The sequence below is a fragment of the Vicugna pacos genome, chromosome 9, assembly GCF_048564905.1.
Source record: "Vicugna pacos chromosome 9, VicPac4, whole genome shotgun sequence".
NCBI lineage: Eukaryota > Metazoa > Chordata > Mammalia > Artiodactyla > Camelidae > Vicugna > Vicugna pacos.
Window position 1 is genome coordinate 56,160,931 of NC_132995.1, and position 13,496 is coordinate 56,174,426.

Below are 13,496 nucleotides of genomic sequence, written 5' to 3' on the forward strand. Positions count from 1 at the left end.
CCATGGGTGCACAGGTACACAGCTTTGGCTAAATCATCAAGTCATACTCAATAACTAAGGCTTAAGAAATGCTTTATTTTCATGCATTGCACAAATATGTGAGTGTCTGTCATCTACTGAATCGATGGTTGAGTTTATCTTGGTGAGTAAAAAAGAGAATTTCCTGCCCTAGCAGAGTTTACCTTTGAATGGGGAAGGCAGACATTAAGCAAAAATCAGATAAACAAACAGATATATATGCAACTATAAATTGGGGTGATTGCTTTAAATCAGAAGGAATTACATGAGAAAATACTTTAGACTAAGTAGAAATAAACTGAAAGATGAAAAAGAGCCAACTGTAAAGAGGGGGGGAACATTCAGGCAGAGGGTGCAGCATGTGCAAAGCATCTGAGGGAGGAGGGAAAGCTGTCAGCCTATCAGAGGAATGAAAAAGCCAGCGTGCCTGGAACCTAATTAAAGAGAGAGTGTGAGAGAGGTGGGCAGAGGCCAGATCTGCAGGAATTGGTAGGTCCTTGTTAAGAAAGAGTTTGCAGTTTTACTTCCTAGGGAACAGGAAGTCATAAAGGCTCTTAAAGGGAAGAGTGACACAATCTGAGCTCTTTTTCAGAATATTTTCCTGCTGCAGAGTGAAGAATCAATTGGAATGGGGGCGGGAGGATATCAGATAGAAGGTCACTGAAATGTCCAGGGAGAGATGGAAAGAGCAGGCAGATGCAGAGTATGTTTCAGGAGGAAGAATCAATCAGGATGGTGCCCATGTGAGATGTGAGGGCTGAGGGAGGGACTGCAGGGTTCTGACTCGAGAAACTGAGTCAAAGTAGCTACCAATATAGAGAAAACTGGAGAAGACTTAAGTGAGGGGAAATTGGGAAGTACCGTCTGGGATAGGTTAAATTTGGTATGTCTGAGAGAGATTCTAAGAGGAGATGTCAGAAAGGAAGTCAGATTTTTTTTTTAGTCTCTTTCATTTTTTGTGTTTTTACGTGCCTAGCACAGTGCTGGTACAAAGTAAGTATTGAAAAGGGGTTTGTTGTCTGAAAAAATTAACTTCTGAAGGAAGAACTAGCGAGAGTTGCTGGTAAAGCCCACAGCAGTACACACAGGACCATTTCAGCAATAGCAGGTCAGTAGCACTTTCTGGGTCCCAGCAGTTTTGATCTCTTCCATTTTCTCTTTATTGGTTCCATATCCTGTATGATGGATTTTTAACTGTGGGTGACGACCCAGTAGTTTACACAGATATTTAGTTGGTTGCATCTGTGTGTGTATGTGTGTAATTTGTGATGTAAACTTTCTGCTATAAATATAGGTCCAAAAAAGTTTGAAAAACCAATGCCCTAGAGCCCTCTAAACCTATTTTGTGTTATCTTCTTTTTGCATCTCCCTGGGCTAAAGGATACACCAGACATTCATCCCAGCTCACTCTTCACTCAGCAGACATTGACTAAGTTTCTATTACGTGCTGGATGACGGGCCAAGATTGAGTTAGACCTGGTCTCCACCCTCAATAGCTCCTAGTTGATCATGTTGTAAACAATATGTTAGTTTCCTGCTATTTCAGGACTTTTTAATACCTTGTAGTAAGTCTGATGTAAAAGGTATATATTTAATCCCTGGTTATAATTGAGCCTATTCCTCACTGAGCCCTGTGGCTGACCTCACTTATTGTTCACAACTTTCAGCCAAAAGGGTAATGGTCCCCAGACAGGGTATGTTGGAAAGAGGGGAGAGGGAGGGGCAGAGCACTCACTGAAACAGTCAAAGATGCAAAAAAAGACACAGAAAGACTTGCTTCCTTAGAGGGAGAGAATGTATGGCTGGAATTGAAGTGTGGTAACAATTTTCATGCTTCTGCATATTTTGAGTGTGACTTCTATTTCTGAAATTCTAACTCTTTCCTCGAATTTTTGGTAACAAGGAAAGGAAGAAGAAATACCAAACTAAAGGTGAGCGGATTGACCATTAGATAGATAGAAATTGAATAAGTGACTTTTAGATAGATATTTGTATATTAAAATGAATCCATTCTTCTATTTCACAAACGTGAACACCCTCAAACCTAATGAAGTAGCATGATAATGTAAGTGAGCTAAAGTATGATCTCTCTCTATTGCTTAAAAAAATACATTAAAATACATAATTACAAGTTGAGAGGTTTGAGACCTAGGAAACCAGTCCTCCAAAAATTCTTACCTGGACAAAATAAAATTGTTCAATAAGCTTCTTCCTTTAAAATTACATATTTCAGCTTCATCCTTATTTGGATTACAATGCTCATAACTCTGAATTTTTGGGATGCTGACAGTGAGCACAGCCAATAGCATGCACTGCCTAGTGCCTTGCACTACACCAGACACTCGAAGATGAACAAGTTTATCATTCTTCTCCTTAGCCTTTATCAAGGATTTATATGAAAAAGACTCACTCTGGGCTCCTTCACTCATGGGAAGTATTTAATTAGATCATCATCTTCATCAGAAGGAACATGTAATTAGTTGCGTTATTCTTAAGTCTTATAATATTATCCTTTCATTTATCTGGAGCTGCAGAGACCAGAGCAGAGACTAACAACATGTGACATAGTCACAAGCCACCACTGCTGAGTCGTGTGGATTTATGAGGCGCTAGTCTAGTATTACCTTCTCAAAGATTCGTTGTAGGAATCTCATTGGGCGGGGAAGGAAAGGGTAGATCCTATCTGGATTTAATGCGAGGGGCTAGTATATTACTTTTTGTAACTAATAAAATTTCAAGGACTGACAGCAAATTTCTGATTTGCTTTTCCCCTAGTAAAATGTCTGCTTTGAATTATGCAGAAAGAATTCTTCTTCCTGCCAACTTGTTTCAATTCCCTGTGCAAAACCATCCACAGAACATGGTCAGGGGTTTCCTAGAGAGGTTCGTTTCAGGATTCTTCAATCACTGGAGACACGCATACAGACACACAGACACATTTAGACACACACACTCCCCCCATTTTGTGGAGCAAGCAAAGGAAAATATATTGGATTGGTAAAGTTTGCATATGGTGCTTCGGCTTTCTGGAAGCAGAGACAAGTATTAGTCATCAGATGGGGGAAAGGGTTTCTCGGTCTCCCTGGGCTAGCGTCCTGTTTTATGTATGCAGGCCCGCCCTGTGTGTAGGTGGAGCAGGCAATTGCCCTGTGATGTGATTTAAGAGGTGATGGAAGTTCTGCCTGTCCAAAAATAGCCCCCACAACTGCCTGTTGAGTTCAGGCACAGTGTCCATAAAACCCTGGTTTAAATGAAATGAAACTGCATTTTCAGAATGTTAACCCGTTATACCGTTATTCTATCAGCATGCGTTTATTTATTGGAAATAAAGGCTGGACTCTAAGGGAATGTCCATTTGTGCAGGGAGAGTGGGGGGAAAAGTTAGCAACACCCAAGGCTTAGGATAACGATGCAAGTCCCCGGAAGCAATTTCTGCATCACCACTGAGTGAATTTGTTGAAACTAAACCTCTTCCACATTCATGCATTCAGTCAGTCTTTTTTTGAATCAGTATTTTAAGGAACATGACATTTCTCAAACCGGCAGTGCTTTTTGCTGGGACCTTATTAACAAGAATAACAACAACTACTCACATTTGGTAGATGCCTTTTAAGGACAAAATAGTGTCACACACAATGTCTTATTTGATCCCAACAACCTTGTGAGGCTGACTTACAACTTCTCCTGTAGCAAACGAACCAAGAGTCTCAAAGAGGTTAAGTGACTTGCCTTACACCCACAGCTGCTAATGTCAGAGCCCCATGTTGGAACCCAGGCATTCTGACTCCAAATTCAGGGCTCACCCTGTTACTTCAAGCTCTTCGGGACAGTCCCTACAGTCAAGGAGGTGACAGTTAATGTTAAGTTACAAGAGCAAGCTCTCTGGGAGTTTTCTATAGAGCTGCTACTGAGAAAGCCTTTCTCCTTATTTTAAAATTTTTAAAAGAACTGCACCAAACACAGACTCTGGGCACACGTTTGGCTCCAGATGGTTGAGTTAGGCATCATCAGTCGTTAGCATCATTCCCCAGGCTAAAAATGTTCCCCACTTAGGATACTAATCCCTTTGCACAAAGTTGTAAAATACAACAATAAATTAAATTAGACAGGGAAAATAAAATATGAATTGGTAGAAGTTAACTGAGGATTTTCTCTAGAGCTTTTGGGACCTGGGGGTTTTTGAATAGATAAAAAGTCAGAGTAGATCTTGATCAGACATAATGAAGTGATGGTCAGTCTAGAATGTCTGCATCAAAGCACATCTACCTCATGCTGTAACTGAACACACGGGCCCCCATTTCTTTAGCTGGTGAGCCACAGTGTTGCAGCAGCTCTAGCTCATTCCTTTTTATCCATTTTGCACTTAATTCACTCCTTCCTCAGTAAGTGCAAAGTGCACTGAGTTAAATAGAAGTACGTAAAATTCAGGGTGGGATGTTCCCATTTACCAGCCAAATAACCCTGCTCAAATGTCATCTCTTTTGTGAAATCTTGGATTCCTGGAGACAAAGTTCATCTTGCTGTGTTATAGTGTGGTTGTTTGTTTGTATCCGCCTCTCTCTCCTTTGTGGTGAACAGCTTGAGCATTAGAGGACATGTGTTATTCATCACGAAAACCCCCGTGCTCTAGGCTAGCAATCCCAAATTGTTCTGATCACATATCCCGTCAGTTAAAAGAAATCGAGCATTTGTTCACGAACATCGTGTGTGTGTATGCAGAGAGAGACAGAGAGAGAGAGAGAGAGATGTACCAGAATACAAAAGTATTACAAATATCATAGAACATCCTCAAAAATAAGAATTAAAAAGCACAGAATAAAGACAAACATAATCAGGAGTTCTAATATTTTCTTTCCTCCTGAGTAGTCTCGTGCATGCCCAGGGGTGCACTTGGAGACAAAAGCCATTGACTTTCGCCCTTTGGCAAGATGCAATAAATGTTTGTGCAATGGGTTGGTGGAATGAGTCTCTTTGGCACATCAGGCACTTCCCATGACACCAGTCACTTTCTAAATTAGTGAATCAGTGCCAAGTGCTTTCCCAGCCTCTGAGCACACTGGTTTGGCGAGAGAAGGGCTGGCTGCAGTCAGCCCACACCCGCCTTTTGCGACCTTTTACAGGAAACAACCCGCAGGATGTGTGTGAATGTCTGTGTGATTTGTGTGCTGATTCTTTCATTCTGTGCGTATTTTATTGGTTGTTTACAATGTGGCCAATCACAGAGTTAATTCTAGCCTTCAACCTGGAAAACAGATACGGAGACAAGGAATTCTATTCCTGTATGATGACGTGTTCTATTTTTAAAAATTCTATTACCGAATGAGTCTATTAACCATATTCTGTTCTAATACCACGTTACCATATTCTATTACTTTATAATAACAGAGAAGTTTTTAAAGGTATGTTGACTACACAGAGCACTGCCTAAATCTTTCTAAAGTTTGAGGGATTGGCTTTAGGAACATGGCTTGAAAGCTGAATGGGGGAATTTATGAAGTAATGAAGGAGGAGGGGGGAATTCTAGGCAAAGGAATCAGCCCATGCAAAAAAAGGCAGATGTAAGACAGCACCACGTAACCAAAGAACTCCAGATAGTGGGTATCCTTGATGGATAGGAGGGAAAGTGGAAGGAGTGGCAGGAATGAGGCTGCACAGGAGTGTCGAGGCCAGGTCATAAAGAGTTCGTTATGCTCTGCTAAGAAGTGAACACTTTATCTTTTTGGTATGGGAGCCATTGAGGAATTCTGAGCAGGAAAGTAAACTGAGGTGAAGATACTAAGATCAGCATGCAGGAAAAATGCTGCAGGAAGGTGGAGGGGTGGCACTGTTAAAAAACAATCAATTGTTGTATAGCATTTACATTGTATATATAATTTTTTAACTGTCTTGTTATAAAAGCAATACATGTTAATTGTAGAAAATTTAGAAAATATAGAAAGACCATAGCCCATACAGTAGTAGGTACTTAAGTATCTCTAGAATATTCCACCATTCAGAGATGTATGCTTCTTTTTTAAAAATCTGAATTATGTATGCTTTCTGTCATATCCTTTTCCCATATTATGGCACTAGCCTTTTTCTAAAGCCATATGCAGTGTCTATATAATAGAAAGCATGTCTCTATTCAAGTATTCATTTAACCACTCCCCCTTCTGCTAAATATAGACTGTTTACCAATAGTTATAACTCTGATTGTTTCCTTATGAAAAATTTCAAGAAGTGGAATTACGGGGTCAAAGAATATAAATCTTTTGAAAGCTCTTGACACACATTGTCAAAATTCATTTGAGATAATTTGTGCCAACCCACATTCCTTCTAACAGTTCCAATTTAACCACACCCTCTTCAACATTGTGTTTTTGTATTTTAGTCAATTTGATAAGCAAAAATTATAAGATTGAGCATTTAATCATATTTTATTGGCCATGTTTTGTGACTATGGAATTCATTAATGTGAAATGATTATGTAATTTAATTTTCAGATTTCTCGTAATAATGGGAGGGGACCCACTATTGTCTAAATTCAGAACAGGGAGTGTTTGCTTTAAGTGTTTTCAAAGCAGATTTTAGATGCTGTAAGGGATACAAAAAGAAAGAAGCCATTCTCAGGGCCCTGCAGAAGCTCGGGATACACTGCAGGATCCAGCAATCCCACTCTGGGGTACACATCCAGAAAAAACTCTAATTCAAAAAGACACATGCACTCCAATGTTCATAGCAGCACTATTTACAGTAGCCAAGACATGGAGACAACCTAAATGTCCACTGACAGATGAATGGATAAAGAAGCTGTGGTACATGTATACAATGGAATACTCAGCCATAAAAAAGAACAAAACAATGCCACTTGCAGCAACAGATGAACCTAAAGATTATCATACTAAGTGAAGTAAGTCAGAGAGAGAAAGGCAAATATCATATGATGTTGCTTATATGTGGAATCTAAAAAAAAAGATACAGATTTTATTTACAAACCAGAAATAGACTCATGGACATAGAAAATAAGCTGCAGTTACTGGTGAGGGGGTGGTGGGGAGCAATAGATTAGGAGTTTGGGATTAACAGATACACAGTACTATATATAAAATAGGTTAACAACAAGGACTTACTTTATAGCACAGGGGACTATATTCAATTTTTTTGTAATGAGCTATAATAGAAAAGAATTTTTAAAAATATGTATGTATAACTAAATTGCTTTGCTGTACACTTGAAATTAACATTGTAAATCAACTACACTTCCATAGAGAAATAAGAATTAAAAACAAAAACTTTATACTCCTAGGCCCTCACCTCCAGAGATTGATTTGGTAGTTCTGGGGGTAGATCCCAGGTAATCAGTCTTTAGAGTCCCAGGTGTTCTGGGGCAGGCGGTCCACAGGGCACACAGAGGAACACTGATGCGAAACTGCACCACATCATCTGCTCACAAAGGGCGTTCCCAGTAGCCAGCCGGGAGACCTCAAGGCTCTATATGCCTCCTCTATAACTAATGAGTCAACAAGATTAGGAAAGAACAGAGGAAACTTATGAAACAAGACTCTTTATGAAACAGGTCTGGAATAGATTGAAAGGAGGTAACAGTAGCCCTTGAAGAACAAAATCAAGCTAGAGACACACTACAACTCTGATAATTGTGGAGGAACAGAGTACTGAGGGGAAAAGAGGAGGGAGCCGACACACTGAATACATTCTTTACCCAGCAGAGCATTGGCAGAAATCCCACTCCAGGCTCTCCTCTGAAATGAGCAGCTTGGTAATTCTATATTTTAAAAAAATAAATATTAAAAAATTAAGGCAATACAGATAACTAAGAAAAGGCACTCAAGGGTGCTGATAATATGCAGGTTAAATATGTTACTATGAAAGGCCACAAAGGCAAGTGGAAGGCAGTAAGTAGCTCTCAGACCTGGAGAACACCAGGCACTTCTGGCTGGAGCCCAGGAATCCGCATGTCTAACCAGTTCCCAGGTGGTGCCGATGCTGCTGATCTGGGAGACACACCTTATAATCACTGGGTTAAAAAAAGGTCTCTATTAATTTGAAGGCATGAATCTCGCCATATCTGTACCAGCTTGATCACCTGACTTCTAAATTCACAAGAAAAAAAGAGTTAAAACTAGGTTAAACAAAGAGGGAGGGTACTGGCTTGTTGACACCAGAAGCCTAGGCAGGTTTTAGGATCAGCTTAGCCCCCAGGCTCCAGCCCCACTTGCTGCATCTGTGGGGTGGCTCCCTCTTCCGATGGACGTGGGGTGGCTGCAGCCTCTTCCTGCAGCTCCGTCAGAACTGAGCACAAGGGGTCCAGCAGCCCCAGGAAGCCACTCCTCACGTCTCATGGGCTTGAACTAGGTCACGTGCTCATCATGAACCAGTCCTGGACCAGGGGGATTAGGATTATTTCTGGTGCAAAAGGGTCCACCCCTGGAGCTGCATTTCCCCTGAAGCACATGAGCTGAATGGGAGAGGGGTCAGTGCCTGATAAAAAAGGTCAGATTCTCCTAGGAAGGAAGAAAGGTGCTGGGTGAGTGGAATCCTAACTAAATGGCAAATACCACACTGAGTGGTCCAGTGTTGGGACGCAGGGAGATGGGGGACCAGCCATATTCTGATATCTAGGCTGATCAGTGACTGGCAGGGTATCAGCCCCTGGGCTCAGACTGAGGCAGGATCTTAGGAGACTGGGTTAGGATTTAAGGAGAAGAAGGCTAGGAAATGAGGAAGTTTCTAAGACACAATGTTCAGGCCAGGGGACAAGAGACAGAGCTATATTTAGGGAGGTACTTCTTAACCTTTACCCTCAGGGTTCTTCTCAGGCTGGGCCTGAGAATTTAATTGGCATTGGACAGATTACCGGGAGAAAAGCACAGAAGTTTGCGTGTGTTTTACCTGACCTGACATGGCAGCCCTGTTAAGGAAATGAAAACTTACTCCCAAAGAAATGGCAAAAACTATGGGCCTTTATGTCAGGTTGAACTGAGAGAGGCAGTGTGAAAAAGTAGCAGAACTATGTGGGGAGGCTAAAAGAAGGTAAGAATTAGTTCAGCAAGGTCTGTTTGCAGAGAGCTCTCTCCTCCCAGCTTCTTGTCCTCAGGGATGCTGATGTTAATTTCCTTCTGGGGTGGGGAGGGCACCTTTCACGTGGAAGTTTTTATCTCCAGTTTTCACGAAGAAGAGATTAGAATGTTCTTTTTGTATCTTGCTGTTTAAGTGCCTTTAGTTCAAAATCATCCTTATGCCAAAGTGGCTTATTCTGCCACCCTTCAGAGCTGTTAGGACGGAGGGGTTTCCCTGTCTCAGGGGGGAAAAAGAAGCTCAGCTGTTTGGAGTGGAGGCGCCAGGAAGAGACAAAATTAGTTAAAGAGTATCGAGAGTATTTAAACATAAAAACTTGGGCTAAAAAGCTCTATATCCCTGCAGCTAAGATGAGGATTGGGTATGGAGACTGGGGAGGGGCTAGGATATAGTGTAATTGTGGAGAGAGTCCTGGTCTGGTGTCTCACGGTGCTCTGGAACCGTTCATGTGTTAGTCTGAGAACCTACTCCTACGTGCAGTCAACTCCTGGAGCTTTGTAATGGTAGCTGTGGGCATCTGAAAACACTCACCTTCGAGTCAAACAAGAAAGAACTCCAAAGACACCGTTTTTATATTTATTGAATGACATATGCGTCAGATTCTGTGAAGGGATTCAGAAAGGTGAGTCAGATCAGGACCCGCCCTTCCAAGCTCCTAGAGGGTACAAACCTTGAGCACAAATAATTTCAATACAGGAGAGTTAAATCCCTTCGGGAGGATGCAGAAAAGTCGTGGCGTTGCTCAGGGGTAGTTCTCACTACAAGCCGAAAGAACCAAGAATGACTTCACAGGGGTAGGAGCATCAAGAGCTTGATCTAAAAATTTGCCATGACAGTAGAATCATGTGTTCTTAACACACACCTAAAGCTAATACGCACCTGAGCTTTCTATATCATCCCTCCCTATACTGTCACATTCAGCTTTAAGTGCCTTATATATTTTGCAGGTATGTAACAAACACTCCTTAATAGAAAAGGGAGGCTTTGCTTTTTCCTTCCTTGGAAGAGTAATCTCAACAACCTTTTTTTTTTAATTGAAGTATAGTCAGTTTACAGTGTTGTGTCAATTTCTGTTATACAGCATAATGTTATCACTTATACGAGGAATCTAAAAACAAAGACACAGATGAACTTATTTACAAAAGAGAAACAGACTCAAGACATAGAAACCAACCAACATTTCTAAGACAGAGTCCTGTGCTTTTTGACATGTGCATAGTGGATGTTCAAAATGCACATCTCCTCTGGGAAATTCATCACGTTTCAAATTATACATGTCTGTTAAAGCATAGATCTGTTCTACCTTCCATGTATTTGTTATTGCTGCTTCTGAAACTTCCTCACAGCCCCAAAGAGGTCTTAATCCCTGTCAAATGTTATTATGTTACCGACTTTTATGTAGTCTTGAAAAGGGTTGTTTATTTAGTTTCAGTGACTCCTTGTTACTGCCAAATATTATTTCATTTCAGCACAGATGTAAGGGGTCCAATGACTGGAATTATTTTACAGCCCTGACATTGTCGAGAGATGGATACCAGTTTAATTATGGACAGCTGAAAATGATCCAGGAGTCACCTGCTACAGATATTTATCATCATTACGAACTTCTCACCAAGCTGTGGTCTGAGCGCTTTCATAACGTTCCATTTGCTTTAGACAGACAGGATGATCTATATGGAGCCTGGATCTTCCGTCACCTTTAAATTTATGTATGGACAGCTTAATATTGCTTGATTATTTTCTTTTCCTCTGCTGGAAGTGAGAAAATACGTTTCCGTCACGCCTATTCTTTTTCTCTCCTCTTTTTCTGTCTCTCTCTGTTGCCTGCTCTCACTGCTGCCTTTCTCCTTCCAGCTGTTTTTCCAATTATGCCTCATTGGAAATTATTCATTACTTAAAGAATGTGAACTGGATAGACTAGACGTGTAAAGAATCGAGTAATGCAATGACTGCAATATAGTTGGCACTCAGTAAGTGCAGAAGGAATGAAGCGGGGAAGAGACAGGAGGGAGGCTGAGGAGTTGCAGAACGCCTATGTAGTTCCTCCGTCTCATTTTAGAAGAAGAGTAACAAACTTCCTCCTTCTCTGCCGCCTCCCATTATACGCTGCACCATAACAGAACTGGGTTTTACACCTTTTCTTTATATCTCTGCTTTCCGGAAATAGATCTTGGTCTGTCCTTGTCAGAGGAGAGACAGGGGTAAGTGAAAGGTGCAACCAGGTTACCACCAGCTGATAATAAATTAAGGTCCCCTTCTGCCTGCCCAAATGCACATCACTTCGTGCCTCTTCCCTTTCCCCTAACCTGAGCCGAAAGGTCTTCAAGAATTACAGTTCCAACCCTGCCATGGATAGAAGCACACCAAGAGTAACAGCTAATTTTAATGAAGGTCTCCTGTGCGTCTGTCACTCACCATGCTGAGTCTTCTTACATGTCATTTCGTTCAATTCTCAAAGGAGTCTTGTGAGATCAGCACTGTTCGTATTCTCTTTCTGTACATCAGTGGTTCTCAACCAGGGACAGTTTTGTCCCCCAGGGAAATTTGGCAATGTCTGACAATACCTTTGGTTGTCACAACAGGTCGCTGGGGGCGTGCTAGACATCTTTCAGTGCACAGGGAAACCTTCTGCAGCAAAGAATTCCCTGGCTCAACATGCCGATAGTACCACTGTTGAGAAACCCTGCTGCAGCGTAAAAAGCTGAAGTTTAAAGGAATTGAGTGACTTGCCCCAGGCTACCCAGGGGTATTTGAGAAGACTGGAATACAGACGCAGCCTGTGCACTGCATTACACTGCCCATCAGTCGTTACGGCTTCAGCAGCCGCTTCATCATCCCTTGTACCAAAGGAGCTAAAATTCCCAAGAAGTATCTCTTCATATAAAAGCATCTCCATATAATTGGCCCTTTTCAGTCATTTGCAAATCACGTGCTTGTCCATCCTTTGTATCGGATAAGCAGAATCAGGCCCACCTAAAGCAGTCTTTCACTCTAAACATTGAAAATTTTGTGAAACACACATGCACGTACATACACTGGGGCAGAGGTTAGTTCCTCTGACTTTTTCATATTACAAGCAGATACAGCATATATAAGACAAAAGCAGAGTGTACAGCAACAAACTTTGAAGACGGCACATTTACTTTGATGAATGAATTATATATATTTAATCTGGCATGTATTTAATAATAAACATAATTTGTGTTCTACAGGATAACTAGCTAGAAGTGGTAAATAGCAGTATTATGTTTAAGGTGCCAAAGATGTTAGCATTCTTCCCTTTTCATTAACTCTTCAATATCTACCATCCTTGTTTTGACAATGTTTTTACAAACTGAGTATCTTTTAATAATCTTAATCATCCCCAAAGGCAGCACATAAACACATGTAGTCTTGTGCAGACATGCACACATATGCATGCACACAGGCATATGCGTGCACAGACACATACATGTACACACGCACAGACACCACATGACCACACACACGCAGACACAATCACACACAGCCAAGTCCTAGGTCTTATTCCCCAGAGCAGTCTCCTCTGCCTTTATTCCTCTCTCACAATACAGAGCCACGATCTCACCGGTTTTCTCCCCCCCACCCACCCACCCACTCACCTTCTCAGATGCTTCTCCTCTGACTCTGGTCCAAAGGGTATTTCCATTTTCCCTTCAGGTCCCTTCCTCTGAATGACCTAGTCCTGGAGTATAAGAGCAACTCCAGGCAGTGAAACCTGAGCGTGGGGTGCAGAGGAAACCAGCCCTGGCCGCAAGGCTGCTGTCACCCTCCAGCCTCCAAGCACCACAAAGGCGAAACTGTATTTACCCTCAGAGCCAGCCTTAGTTAGGCATTGCGAGCTTTCAGGTGAGAAAGAATAGCTCTTCTGCCCTAAATTCTCAGTTGCCACGCCTATTACTTATTGCTTGGAATTGCATCAGCAGTTGCCAGTCCCTTTCATTCTGTAACTAAGGGATAAAATCTTTAAGTACAGTTTACTCCCTGGTATGAGTAAAATTCATTCAAAGTGAGTGACCAGTTTAAATCTTTTCTGTTTTAGTGACAGGATGGATTTAGAAAGCAAAAAGTCACTCTGTATCTTTCTGAATTTTTCCTCAGATCAGCCCCGTTTATCCTCAGCTCTACAAATTTCTTGAGGGGCCAGAAAAAAATGCCTTTGCCTGGAAGTCATAGATTTCCATTACCTTTCACTTAGAGTGCTATATAAATCTGAGCAGATAATTATTAGTATGTATGTACTGAAATGTATGTACGCTTTTCCTGCGTCAGTCAACTTTGCCAAGGATGGTGCCAAATAGGGTATCTTTCCTTTCAGTTTTGGAGTAAAAACCAAAGGGACAAAGTGATGGGATAATTAAATAAGCATAATTTTATTTATTTAT

General features: G+C 41.4%; 1 protein-coding gene across 7 annotated transcripts in view; it reads left to right on the top strand.

The window, feature by feature from the left end:
- The window catches only part of SPAG17 (sperm associated antigen 17), a 356,415-nt gene that overhangs the window by 192,225 nt on the left and 150,694 nt on the right, over positions 1-13,496 (top strand). The window lies entirely within an intron of this gene.